Below are 14,816 nucleotides of genomic sequence, written 5' to 3'. Positions count from 1 at the left end.
CATAAATGTTTTCCTTAAGAAAACATGCATTTATTACACCTTTTGTATGGTCATAGGTATACATGCTAGTAGAGAAATTTTTTAGTTCATTCAAAATCATGAACAAACCCATGTCCTTACCTTTCTTCAAGCTGCTAAACACAACCGTATTCTTGTCTCTACCCTCCGACTTACCGTTTTCTTAACCCTAACCCTTGCTTTACCCTAGTTTGAGCCCTAAACCCTAATTGATGCCATTGGTACATTTGAAAACATCAGAAAACCCATTTAGAATTTCCGGACAACAAAATAAATATCATGAACAAAATAATACAAATGAAAAATAATATATTTGAGGTCATTTAAGAAACAAAAAATGTTTTCCCCAAAAAATATGCATTTATTAGATATTTTTATTTTCATACGTACACATGCTACTAGACAATATTTTTGGTTCATTGTATAATAATACAATGACGGTAATACATATACAGTCCGCTTCGTTCTGTTGCTACCATAATATAAACTATCTTGTGTCTACAGCTGCAGTTTCTCGCTGCAATTACTAATATTGAATTTGAACAAAAGCCGCAATTTATGCTGTAGTCTGCCAATGTCTGAATAAATAATACGGTACTCTGTGCACAGCACGCAGGTAGCAGGGATGGCGAGTTGATATTTCGTTTTTTGCTAATAGAAGTTTGTTAGTAAAAGCGTTTTGAGAGGATGAATCAATACTTTTCTTTGGCATGGATCCATTTGAAGACAATCTCGGGTGAGTTTGTTTAGTCTTTGAATCCGCCAGACCAATTTTTACGTGTACTATGCAGAAGTATAAAACAGCCTTTAGTGTTACGACATAGTAAAGGCCTTTACTCCTAGCGGCTATGAGACATCCATGGTGACGTAGATATGTAATCGACCATTGACCCATGCAATTGTTAGCTTGGACTACTCATGCAGAGAGATAACATTAAATCACCTAGGCGTAATTGTTAAGCTGCAACGCAAAGGTGGGGACTAATGAGAAGCAACTAAAACAATCCCCTCTGAACTGGGTAATGTCATACTAATTCATTTTCCTTTTAACAGAAGCCGGCTGTCCAGTCTTGTATGCATGTGATGCACTGACCAGTATCTCCTTCATCTCTGTATGATACACCCATTCCTATGCCTTCAATAAACCTCAGAAATGTGTGTGGTGCAGAAGTGAAATTATGAACTGCAGGCATGCAACATAAATTTCATGCAAGAAAATAAGTGCATGATTTAAAATTAATGGCCCAATTCTTTTCTACCCAGAAAATCATAATTAATACTGGTGGCACAGGCATCAACAGAAATTCAGTGATGAGTTTTAAAATTTAGGTCTTTTCTATTTGAGTGGCACAATGGTGTAGCCTGGGGTAACTCAGTACTGCTACAAATGAGATAACAGCTCTTCATGGGGTTCAAATTGGCTGTCACACACCAAAAATCTAATTTTGTGACTTGTCTGTTATCTTCTGGGACACTCATGGGGTCCCACATGCTAGGATGCACACACACACACACACACACTCACGTATATACACACACACACAAAATCCAGTCAGTTTATTTTGCCTGCTATGCTAGTGTGAGTGTCATGGAGCAAGGAGGGTGTAATGTTCCTAACCCCCCACCCCCCACCCCCCGCACCAAACCCCACCGCACCCCCGAAAAAGCAATCTGCAGAACTGAATTAATCAAAACTGCTGTCCCTGCTGGTCATACACAGACAAGCACAACACTTCTCCACAGCTGGGTGTAGAACACTAGACTGGCTTTCACCCGCATCTTAGCCATTGCTAGCAAAGTAGTGTTTCACGGTTTGCATACTGCACCAATGAAAAGCCAAGGACGTATAGCTACAGTGAGAGGCCTCACTCCATAAAAGGTCTTAGGTAAAAACTTTCACGGACAACAGAGTTTAATGAGAAAAGACAACAGCCAGCCCAGACCATGTAGAGTACTTAACTATGTAGCTAGCTAACATAACGCATGGTCTGGAGCACCAGGCTAACAGATGGCTGAGCACAACAGAACACAACTAGGCACAACTCACCCAAAACTAGAGCCATTTACTCCAACAGCCACACAATCAAGTATTGTATTTTAAGAATAGATATAACAATAATATTGCTGTTATCATTATTTTTCTAACATTTCCTCATCTTCCTTACTTTATGTGTGTTACACTGTTGACTAAGAGAGCTGCAGTAAATGATTTTATACCTTTGACACAAGAATTATGATTTTAAAATGCTCATTCAACAGTTTCGTAAGGCCCAGCAAGTGTACAGTTAGTTTATATTTGCTGTTTTGGCACAGTTGCAAATATATTCTCACCTCCAGTGCAGTGACAGTGATCTAGTCACTGTGCTGAGCTTGACTAGGTTCTCAAACACAACCTTGCTCAGGATGGAACAGCCTCAGGTCCTCTGCCTGACAGACAGACAGACAGACAGACAGACAGACTGGCAGGCTGACAGGCTGACAGATAGGCAGACAGACAGACTGGCCAGCAGAGAGGCCGGCAGATATACAGAAAGACTAGCAGGCTGACAGGTTAGGCAGACGGACAGACAGACAGAATTGCCAGCAGAGAGGCCGGAAGATATACAGAAAGACTAGCAGGCAGACAGACAGACAAATTGGCAGGCAGACAGAGAGAGTGACAGACTGGCCAGCATAGAGGCCGGCAGACATACAGACAGACTGGCAGACACACAGACAGACAGGCAGAAATTTTTTGTATTGCCTTCGAAACATGCACACTAAGAAAACAAAACACCGAAAGACACAGATATGGCCAATTATATGGACAGTTTTCTGTTAAAAGTCCACTTAATATCATAATTTAAAAAAGAACTTGCCAAAATGAACACTTTTTATATTTATTGTGTTGTCACATTGCACTGTCTGTTGAATCTGTGCTGATTTCTACATGCTACTTTTTGCCAGTTAAAATATTCCTTCAAACAGGATTTTACTTTGATTTGCGGTGTCAGTAATATAAATCTTTCTGGACTGTTTTATCCTCCGCCTCATCTCAACTTCTCTCCCTGATGTACTGGACTCCTGAAGCTGCTTCATTCTGCACAGCAGCAAGTGTCAGCGATGAGCCATCTGTCCTCGTGAGTTGTCAGAAATAATAGGCCTCTTGGACCATTGAGGCAATTATGCTTGCGGTTTCCTCCGGTTTAAATTATGGGAGGTCATTCTAGGTTTGTCCAAAAACAAATATAATTCAGTTAATGTGCTAAGCAAATAAGGCTGCTTGTGCAGAAATAAATATATATTACATCCGTTGTGACATTGCTTTATGTTATACTTACATGTTACGTATTTTTTATAGCTTAAAATATGTTATATTATCTCAGAATTTATTTACAAGACATACATTTTGCCGGAGTGGAAGCACCTAGCTATTTTAATTGGACTTGCATCACTGAAAATCTCAGCCTACTTGCAAGTCTCACACTTGGATGTGTGAGGATGAGGATAATAAGCGTGTTACTCTGAGCCAGTATTTCCCAGGAACGGTGTTAGGAAAATATAAACACTAAGGTGAGGCACCTTTTAAAAAGCTGTTTAAAAACAGTGTGTGGGGTGCCGTTATGCCTCTCGCTCTGTTGGAATGTGGCAGGTAGTTACACGCCGGACTGCCCAAACTGTACGACACTTTCCTCCGCTTGAGGCAGGCCTCACTCCCTCCGACACACTGCAGTGGCCCCACGACGGCATACGCCTTCCTTCATCACTGCAGCCTCTGGAAGAACTGCGCGGTTAATGCAACGCATTTCATTAAGCCGAGGACACTGGGTAATTTATTTTACACTTCCTCGCACTGTAATAGTCTGCTGTGTGTCGTACCGTGCTGCTCAGGATGCGTCTCAGTGAAAGCGCCTCTCATTACATAAAACGACGCATAAACTGCACCGTGACTGGCTCCACGACTCCCACATCCCCGTACACGAGGGGCAATTCTGGTCCCGCTGGTTTTATTGGGATCCGTTGCGCTATCCATTTCTAAGGGCTCAGAGCAATGAATCAGTTTGATCCCCAACATTTAAGAGCATGGTTTACTGTCACCTCATTAATTTTGGCCGACTGAAGTCATATGAAAGACATTGATCAGCTAAGCTAGTTGAACTAATGGAACTTTTGGATTATTTATATGTAAGTTCATTGATCAGACCACAGGGCTTAATGGAACCAGATGAAATGACTGAATTGATTCCATCCCTCAGACATAAACGCTTTCCTCATAAACCCTGCAGCAGTGGTAAGCAGTTCCGTCCCTCCGGGAGAGGAGGGCCAGGGTTTATGGACTGCGTGGAGTAAACGCTGCTATATCACAGGCTCCGGGGTGACTTAGGCTTCCCTGAGGTGGAATATAAGCAGGCCGTGTCTGACTGTGAAAGAATGGAACCCCTGGCCTGTACAGCCAGCCAATGGGAAGGCCGCACCTGTGGCTGCGGTGGAGACTCCCAGTAGTGTCGGGTTTGTGTGAGAAGAGTGGTCTGTAATGAGGCCTGTAAATAGGAGGGCTGGGCCTAGTGTCTGTACATCTTGTGTGTGTGCAAGAGAAGGAGAGAAATAATAATAATAATGATAATAACAACAACAACAACAAGAACAATAATAATAATAATAACTTTATTTATTCAGTGCTTTTCAGAACTTGGCACTCACAGTGCTTTCCAAAACAATAGAGAAGAGAGGATTAAATAAACCAAAGTAACACTAGACAACTAGGTGAAACTAGACTAACAAAACATAGACAGCATGAAAAAGAGATAAGAGAATATTGAAATACACAATAAAATAAAAAATGACATAAAAGGAAAACATAATTCACCCTAAGGCCAATCCAAAAAAACAAAAAGAAGAAGTTTTTAAAAGCGACTTAAGACTGTCAACTGTTTCTGCCTTTTGAATGTTCACAGGCAGTGAATTCCAGAGCTTGGGGCCCTCACAGAGCAATCTCTGAGCAGTCTCCCAGAACTGTACGCCACTAACAGCTCAGAAATATAGGAAGGTGCTAGCTAGGCCATGCAAAGCTTTCAAAGTAATTTAAAAGTAATTGAAGTAATTACATCAAAGCTAAGTAATTAAAATGATTTTAAAAGTAACTGAAGAAAGATAAAGATGAGGAGCGGATGGCCCAGCACTTGTAGAAGTGTGTCCACGTGTTTGGTTGTGAATGGAGCTGGTTATCATGGTGGCAGAGGGGGGAGCATTGGTTGTCACCCTGACTTCCTTGTTGTGGGGTAAGCTATGATATCCTGCCAGGCTACAGCATATGGGTCTGAGGATAGACAAAACAGACGAGACACCAGCCAGAGGGCAACAGTGCGCAGTGCGCAGTGTGTGTCAGAATGTGTGAGTTAGTGAGTGAGAGTCCATGCAACTGTGTCTGTGCTTAGTGTGTGTTAATATGAATGCATGCTACAGCACAAATGGGTGAAATGAGAGTGTGTTAGCCTAGCACTGTTACAGTTTGCTTCCATCCGCCACTGTTAGCCTGCTGATCTTCTATGGGGAACGAACTACTTTCATGCTGCAGATCAGCAGGCTATGGCGACAGACGGGAGCTAGTCAAATTCACGCATGCACAAAAGAACACAGATTTAATTCATAACACCATAACTGTGCCCACAGTCGATGCTTGAAGTCCCTGGTGACTATTACGCTACACTGCGTACAGTACGTTGTGTCATTATGTGTGGCGAACAGCTCACCATGCATCATACTGTAGCGCAAAGTGAGTTATGTGTGCCTGTAGCCTACATCTGCGAAGCCCCTCCTTTCCCCCGCTGCTATTGCCTCCGTTCTGGTCACCACGGCAACCTTGCTCTCGGACACTCTGGCTTGCACCGCCACTGCCCCCCTCCACCTGCACAGCCATGGAGACAGAGACGGCCATGGTTACGTCAATATGAGACAATAACGCGGCTACATAACTCTGCGCTGTTCGGCGCAGGTTCCCATGGAAACGCAACGGTCGAGGGCTGCGGGACTTCCTCCCACATTGGAGGGTTCAGGGGCACTGCTGGACCATCCAGAGAGAGAGAGAGAGAGAGAGAGAGAGAGAGAGAGAGAGAGAGAGAGCAGCAAACTACGGCGCATTTCAAAAGTTGCGTCAATACACTGGGGAAATTAAAATGTAATGAAGCAGGGTAGTCAACCTTCAGCGCATTGACGTCAGGCATGGCAGTAATGAATGGGATGACAAGCCCGACCACAGTGAATCACGGCGTGGATGCTTGCTGTCTGACACACGTGTTCGTGTCTCAGATGCGTGATGGTATCTGCGATGAAGGAGACACAGGTTTAGATGAAGGGTGAAGGTGTAGGGTGATGGGAGCTCTTGCTTGTGAATTGCAGAAGCTCCGCTGGACATGCGTGTTTGGTTGTGAATAGGGCTGGTTATCATGGCGACGGAGGTGGGTGCATCAGTTGTCACCCTGACTTCCTTATTGTGGGGTAAGCTATGATATCCTGTCGGGCTACAGCTCATGGGTCTGAGGAGCTGGTTATCATGGTGGCAGAGGGGGGAGCATTGGTTGTCACCCTGACTTCCTTATTGTGGGGTAAGCTATGATATCCTGTCGGGCTACAGCTCATGGGTCTGAGGATGGACAAAACAGACAAGACACCAGCAAGAGTGCAACAGTGCACAGTGTGCGTCAGCATGAGTGGGCATGTGTGTAACATAAGCGCTCAAAGTGAGAGGAAGAGCGATGTAAGATAGGGATGGGGGAAGGCTTGCAATCATCTACGCGTGTCTCTTACCCGGAGCCCTGCAATGGAGGAATATAACTGGCTTCATCCAGAAGGGGACACGCCAAGGGAGTGCAGGGCTCCTTGAAGTTCCAGCAGAGTCAAGTTCAAGTTCCAGTTTCCCTTGGCAGCTCACCAGGCTCCAGGCCTGCGGTCAGTGGGGCCGTTCCTCCAGCTGGTGCTGGGGATGGGAGCGTGTGACAGTGGGGGCTCGGCCCAGCTGCACCGCTGCCACCGTGGCTGTCACATGGTTAAAAAAAGTGATAATTACTCCTATTCCCCCCGAACACCGTTCCCAGGCTCCCTGTGAAGAGGAGCACATCTGCAGAGGACGTTGGGCTGCAGGGCGGGTGTCAAAGACAGATGACCAATGACCTTAGCATGTTGAAAATAACCGCACTGTGAACATGCGCCTGAGAGGGCTGTTAGTGCTATGGAGCCATAGACAACAGACATGGATCCGAAGCCAGATGGGGTCCCGGCAACTTACCGTCCTAAGACCCAGCAATTAATTTTTGTCCTCTGTAGGGGACACGAGGCCCTGGCCTTAATCTCAAGAAGCGTATTTATACTGTGCTGAAACCCATGTACACTACAAGGGACCTTCAATAAAAATAAAGTGAATGATATTTTAGAAAATAGGAATTTGTTTCAAGGGAATTAATAATCATTTAATTGGTAAACAGCTCTCTATCATCTCTATCATGTGCAAAAGTTGCTTAAAACTACAGCATTGAAAAAAAAGAAAAAATGATTAATTCATATAAAATATTACATTTTAAATAATACAATTTATTATTTAACCCCTAGTACCCCAGTACCCCCAAGGAACTACTGTACATGACCTTCTCTGGCTCAATGCAAATAAGTCTGCATCCAGTCACTCATGCAAGCAGGCAAATAATATCAATAAATTATCTCTTATAATATGCAGAGTTCATTGACTCTCTTTCATGAATATTGATGAGAAGAAATGTTTCTTGTCCATCAACAAGATTGTGAATAGCGATCCATATAATAATGGATTAGTGATGTCATGGTGAAATGTGACTGTAATCATATATTCAGTTTTATTTGTAATGCAGGGTTGCTGATATTCTTCATGGGAGTTCAGAAGCACTCCGTGTGTGACCCATTTAAGACCCCCTTTATGGATAGTTTGGTAGTGCATGAACAACTCTAAGGAGAGATGCATGGATGCCAGTTAATGGACTGGCACATCCAGCCACATGCAAACCATTGCTGTAAGCTTCTCAATTAAATAATGCCAAGAAGTACCACTGACGAGGAACTATGATTATTCTTTAATATTAAATATTCAGCTTTATTTATATGAAAAATGTATGTAATTCTGCTGGAACCATATAAAAGGCTACTATATGTACAACCATGCGATGTCCCTGCGATGCATTCATTTGCATTTTAACCAGTCGTATGTGACGTTATATAAACTATTTACAGATGTTTTTTTTTTTTGATTGAACAGTCCTTCACATTTCCCCCACTAATGCTGACCATGAAATTGATGTCTATTTAATTACTTATATTATCTGACAGGATCTAAACATGAACTCTTCTCTTCTGCTTTGTAAACAGTTTATTTCACTGAAAAAAGATAAAATTATACAATACCCTTACGTCTAAAAAAGAACATTCTTAATCCAAAGAACAACCCTTGCACTAATTGTTTCCCTAGTTCCTAAATATAATCTGAAGCTTGTCTCAACCCTGAAACCTGCTGTAGTCCCAACCTTAACCATATCCCCAACCCTGATTCTAACCCTAAACCATACCTATAGCCCTAGAAGTCATCTTCCATATTTTGGTATTAAATATTTATTGTATGATGGAAACAAAACCATTTAAATATCATCAGTTGACTGAAGAACATAACAAAATGCCATAATACATTGGACTATATCCCCTTACATGCCAAAAGTGAAAACATTTGGGTCAATCAACTAAAAAAATATCCCTTGTCCTAATAATTTCCCTAGTTCCAAAGCATAACCAAAACCTTGCCTCTAAAGCTGCCATATATCTAACCCTAACCAAATTCAAACCTGAAACCCTCACCCTAATTCTAGCCATAGAAGTAATCGGAAAAGGGTGATATTTCTATTAAGAAGGATTTAAAACATTTGAAGTATCACCAATTCAAGAAATGAAATAACATTTTTTTTTAAAATAATAGGCCAGGGAAGTGAATAAGCAGAGATATCATATTTACAAAACACAAGTAGAGGGAGAGAAACACAAAGAATTTATTTAAATAAAAACTGTCTAATGGAAGGGAGGCCAGGATGTATTCGGAGCATTTTGAAAACATGACCTCTGTCTGATGCATTTGAACACATATACTATAATAATATTGTTTCATGCTCACAAAATACAAATAGCAAAATATTTAAAATATGTTTTTCCAACAGTTAGATATTTGCTCATAATAATCTCTCTAGTTCAATAGATTTAACTTTATCAGTGGCATTATATCAAAAGTCACTACTAACGACTGGGTCACAAGACTAAAGTCATGAATTCTAAAATTACATTTTGTACATATATGTGATATGCTCAATTATTGTCATTTGCAATTCTACGGTATAAAATAAATGGCTGTATCCGGAGCATAAAAAATGGCCTATTATATTGCCTGCGCTACAGTGGGGTCCAGGCCTTTAAATGTCACACACACACACACACACACACACACACACACACACCACATTGATCTCAAATAGCCTCATATCCCAGATGGGGCATTAATACTGTACCCTTGAGCAATGTCATAAATAACAAGGGGTCTACAAAGAAATGCATATATTGGAATTGACAATGTGATTTGCGGTGTATGTGAACAACAACATGCAGCATTCATACGTCTCATACAGATGTTAATGCCTTCAATATTTTCAATCAAAATATGATTTGCAGGGATGGACATCATGCACGACGTACAATCATATTTGTGTGCAAGATGGCATTTTCATAGGCAACTCGCCAAACTAAGACTCATCTGTAGAAACAAGATAAAATCCCTCCCACTGTTCATTTTTGCAGACATTCCCTTGGAGCCTCCACTCTCTGTCCTGACTGATAAATGAACCACTAGCTAGTTGATTGGGGTACTCCAGAATATTAGAAAAGGGCAGTGAAAAAAGCCATAAAATGTCTGTCTTGGGGTTACTGTTGAATATAAATGTAAAAGAAACTGAAAACAGCCTTTGATTAGATCTCAAAAAGCGTTCAAATATACTAGATGGGTGCACAACAACGATCTATACTTCCTAAATCGGATAAAATAAGGGACATAAGGCTTTCTTTCATGTAACAGGCATTGCCGTTCAAATTAATTTGTGTCAGTTGTGTAGTAAGCACACAATCACAATCAGTTACGTACCTTGAACTGTGTACTGTATTACGATGTCTTTTGAAGGTTGCTTTCCTGGCACATAACAGTAATGCGATGTCTAGGCACAAACTGCATTGCGCTCTAATATGCTTACTTCATTCTTTGAATAATTTGAAGTAATTGGCATATTTCCCAAAACACAGAGTCAACAATATTGTTCCTGTCTTCTTTATTATTATATAGTGTTTCCTTGTGCGCTTTAAACAAGCCTTTTCAGCAACAGGTCTACTTTGTAACACAGCTGCTTGTCTACTTATTGATTTTTTACAATGCAAAATTGTCTAAATAACTGATAGTCCAATTTGATTTTCCAGCCACTTAAAATGGTTTCCCCTAATTTCACTCTAATTTGAATTGGGCAATTGAAAATAAATGCCCCATCCCTGCAACATCCTCCTTCATTTCAGGGTGGCACATTCCTGAAAACGTGTGTATCCTGGCAACCTCTTCTTTTTATTGCGTATTGAGCCGGCTGGGGTGCCACAGGTGCATTGCCAGAGGGCTGTGTCACTGATGCTGCAGGAAATGGCTGACTGCAGGCACTCACATGACCAGAGGAGGCACCAGTGAGTAGGGATTTGGAGAGTACCCCACTAACTGAATCTGCTCCAGATGATTACTTTTGGTCCATTCATGCAAAGGCACCACACAGGAGAGTCATTACATTATGGAACGTGCAACACAAGGCCAATGTATTTATTATTTAATGACAAGATATACCTACATTACAAATGCAGAATTGAAGCTTATTGTAATGCATTAGTCACTAAGGGAATAATATTGTACTAAGGCAATATTGGATGCTCAAAACAGTACTAAACTGCATATTAATTTACTGCCTACACCATGTGAGTAATACTAAACTTTGGAATTTCATTTTCAAATATGTATATTAATACAGTAAAACTGCCGACCAGAATGTCTTGTTCCTCCTCGTAGTTGTTCTACCTTACCCTTCTGCATCCTTCTGTTTGAAGGTGCAAGTACTGAGCAGGGTGAGTACTTGGATAGGGGACAGGAAAAAAAAACAAAAAGGCGTTTGCCAGAAAGTGGTGCTCCAGGGTTAGGGTTAGGGTTAGGGTTAGGGTTAGGGTTAGGGTTAGGTTAGGCCAGGCCAGGCCAGCCAGGCCAGGCACAGGCCAGGCCAGGCCAGGCCAAGGCCATGGCCAGGCAGGCCAGGGCCTAGGCCTAAGGCCAGGCCAGGCCAGGCAGCCGGCCAGGCCAGGCCAGGCCAGGCCAGGCCAGCCTAGGCCAGGCCAGGCCAGGCCAGGCCAGGCCAGGCCAGGCCGGCCAGGCCAGGCCAGGCCAGGCCAGGCCAGTGGCCAGGGCCAGGCCAGCGGCCAGGCCAGGCCAGGCCAGGTAGGCCAGGCCAGGCCAGGCCAGGGCGCAGGCAGGCAGGCTCAAAGGCAACAGGCAGGCCAGGCCAGGAGTAGCCAGGCAAGGCAAGTAGGCCAGGCCAGGCCAGGCCAGGCCAGGCCAGGCCAGGCCAGGCCAGGCCAGGCCAGGCCAGGCCAAGGCCTGGCCAGGCCAGGCCAGGCCAGGCCAGGTCAACCAGGCCAGGCCATGGCCAGGCCAGGCCAGGCCAGGCCAGGCCAGGCCAGGCCAGCAGGCCAGGCCAGGCCAGGCCATGCAGGCAGGCCATGGCCAGGCCAGGCCAGGCCAGGCCAGGCTCAGGCCAGGCCAGGCTCAGGCCATGGCCAGGCCAGGCCAGGCCAGGCCAGGCCAGGCCAGGCCAGGCCAGGCCAGGCCAGGCCAGGCCAGGCCAGGCCAGGCCAGGCCAGGCCAGGCCTAGGCCAGGCAGGCCAGGCCAGGCCAGGCCAGGCCAGGCCAGGCCAGGCCAGGCCAGGCCAGGCCAGGCCAGGCCAGGCCAGGCCATCCAGGCTAGGCCAGGCCAGGCCAGGCCAGGCCAGGCCAGGCCAGGCCAGGCCAGGCCAGGCCAGGCCAGGCCAGGCAGGCCAGGCCAGGCCAGGCCAGCCAGGCAGGCCAGGCCAGTGCCAGGCCAGGCCAGGCCAGTGCAGGCCAGGCAGTGCCAGGCCAGGCCAGGCCAGGGCCTAGGCCAGGCCACGGAGGCCAGGCCAGGCTAGGCCATGGCCAGGCCAGGCCAGGCCAAAGAGGCCAGGCCAGCCAGCGCAGGCCAGGCCAGGCCGGCCAGGCAGGCCAGGCCAGGCCAGGCCAGGCCAGGCCAGGCCAGGCCAGGCCAGGCCAGGCAGGCCAGGCCAGGCAGGGCCAGGCCAGGGCCAGGCCAGGCATGGGCAGGCCAGGCCAGGCCAGGTCCAGGCCAGGCAGGCCAGGCCAGGCCAGGCCAGGCCAGGCCAGGCCAGGCCAGGCCAGGCCAGGCCATGGCCAGGCCAGGCCAGCACGTGCCAGGCAGGCCAGGCCAGGCCAGGCCAGGCCAGGCCAGGCCAGGCGCAGGCCAGGCCAGGCCAGGCCAGGCCAGGCCAGGCCAGGGCCAGGCCAGCCAGGCTAGGCCAGGCAGGCCAGGCCAGGCCAGGCCAGGCCATGGCAGGCAGGCAGGCCACGTGCAGGAGGCCAGGCCAGGCCAGGCCAGGCTAGGCCAGGCCAGGCAGGCTAGGCAGGCCAGGCAGGCCAGGCCAGGCTCAGGCAGGCATAGGTAGGCCAGGCCAGCTGGAGGAATGGCAGGCCAGGTAGGCCAGGCCAGGCAGGCAACAGGTAGGTAGGCCAGGCCAGGCAGGCTCAGGCCAGGCCAGGCCAGGCCGCAGGCCAGGCCAGCCAGGCCAGGCAGGCCAGGCCAGGCCAGGCCAGGCCAGGCCAGGCCAGGCCAGGCCAGGCCAGGCCAGGCCAGGCCAGGCCAGGGCCAGGCCAGGCCAGGCCAGGCCAGGCCAGGCCAGGCCAGGTTAGGGTTAGGGTTAGGGTTAGGGTTAGGGTTAGGGTTAGGTTAGGTAGGTTAGGGTGGTTAGGTTAGGTTAGGGTTAGGTAGTTAGGGTTTTCGGGGGTTAGGCTTAGGGTTAGGGTTTAGAATATTACAATGGCTCCCCCCATCACAGTACATAGACTGCGCGGTTGGTCGGGGGAGACCAAGGGCATGCACGGGTTAGGGTTAGGGTTAGGGTTTTCGGGGGTTAGGGTTAGGGTTAGGGTTTTCGGGGGTTAGGCTTAGGGTTAGGGTTTAGAATATTACAATGGCTCCCCCATCACAGTACATAGACTGCGTGGTTGGTCGGGGGAGACCAAGGGCATGCACGGGGTTAGGGTTAGGGGTTAGGGGGTTAGGGGTCGGGGTCGGGGTCGGGGTCGGGGTCGGGGTCGGGGTCGGGGTCGGGGTCGGGGTCGGGGGTCAGGGTGTTAGGTTAGAATATTACAATGGCTCCCCCATCACAGTACATAGACTGCGTGGTTGGTCGGGGGAGACCAAGGGCATGCACTGGTTAGGGTTAGGGTTAGGGTTAGGGTTTTCGTGGGTTAGGGTTAGGGTTAGGGTTTTCGAGGGTTAGGGTTAGGGTTTTCGGGGGTTAGGGTTAGGGTTAGGGTTAGGGTTTTCGGGGGTTAGGCTTAGGGTTAAGGTTTTCGGGGGTTAGGGTTAGGGTTTAGAATATTACAATGGCTCCCCTCATCACAGTACATAGACTGCGTGGTTGGTCGGGGGAGACCAAGGGCATGCACGGGTTAGGGTTTTTGGGGGTTCGGGTTTGGGTTAGGGTTAGGGTTTTCGGGGGTTAGGGGGTTAGGGGTTAGGGTGTTAGGGCTAAAGTTAGGGTTTGGGGGTTGGGGTTGGGGTTGGGGTGCGGGTGCGGGTGCGGGTGCAATTCCAGCAGAGTGTGAGTTTCCCGGGTCTCTGGCAACATCCCAATCCAGTTTTCATGGTCTGTTTGACCATGTAATTCCTCATCTTGCGATATTCTAATACAGCCTGTCCCAATTTGGACCACTGCCAGGAACACCAATCTGCCCTCTGTCTTCCCAGGAGGAGATAGTGAGATGATACGGAGATGCTCTCTAAAATTAAAAATGTGCAAACGTGTCATGCAATAACACAGCAATGTGAGCTACCAGATTAGATAATTTTAGAAAACATTAGTTATGTTTTTTTTTTGTTTTTCTTTTGCAATGACCACTCATGCAGGAGCACAGCTGGAATTGTAAGGGGTCGATCTTATTACACAAGCATCAGAAAAGCTGTCGCGGCCAGAGGGAGCCCAGCAGATCTCCAGCTGTGTCAGACGGCTGAAAGTGTTTCAACGCAGGAAAGAGACTGGGGAGGAATGAGTGCGGAATGAAGGTGAGGTAAGAGTAAGGGGAAAAACAGAAATCTCTTCTAATAGGAGCCCATGGATTTACGGCAGGCAAAAACATGGCTGTGTGCGCCAGTGTAATGGCAGCAGAGACAGCTGCAGCAGGCAGACCCTCTGTGAACCGCTGCCACATTGCTGTGACAGTATCTGTCCAGGTGATCTGATTGATGATCACATCGCAGCACAGGTCTCCCACTGAAATGTACCAACTGTTAGGTGCACTGCAAAATGAATGTGTGCACGCACACACACACACACACACACACACACACACGGACGCACGCATGCACACACACACAGACACACACATACACACACAAACACACACGCACATGCAAGCACGTACTTGTAGTAACACCGAAATG

This window comes from Anguilla rostrata, chromosome 1, assembly GCF_018555375.3.
Source record: "Anguilla rostrata isolate EN2019 chromosome 1, ASM1855537v3, whole genome shotgun sequence".
Classification (NCBI taxonomy): Eukaryota; Metazoa; Chordata; class Actinopteri; order Anguilliformes; family Anguillidae; genus Anguilla; species Anguilla rostrata.
This window is presented reverse-complemented; position numbering follows the sequence as displayed.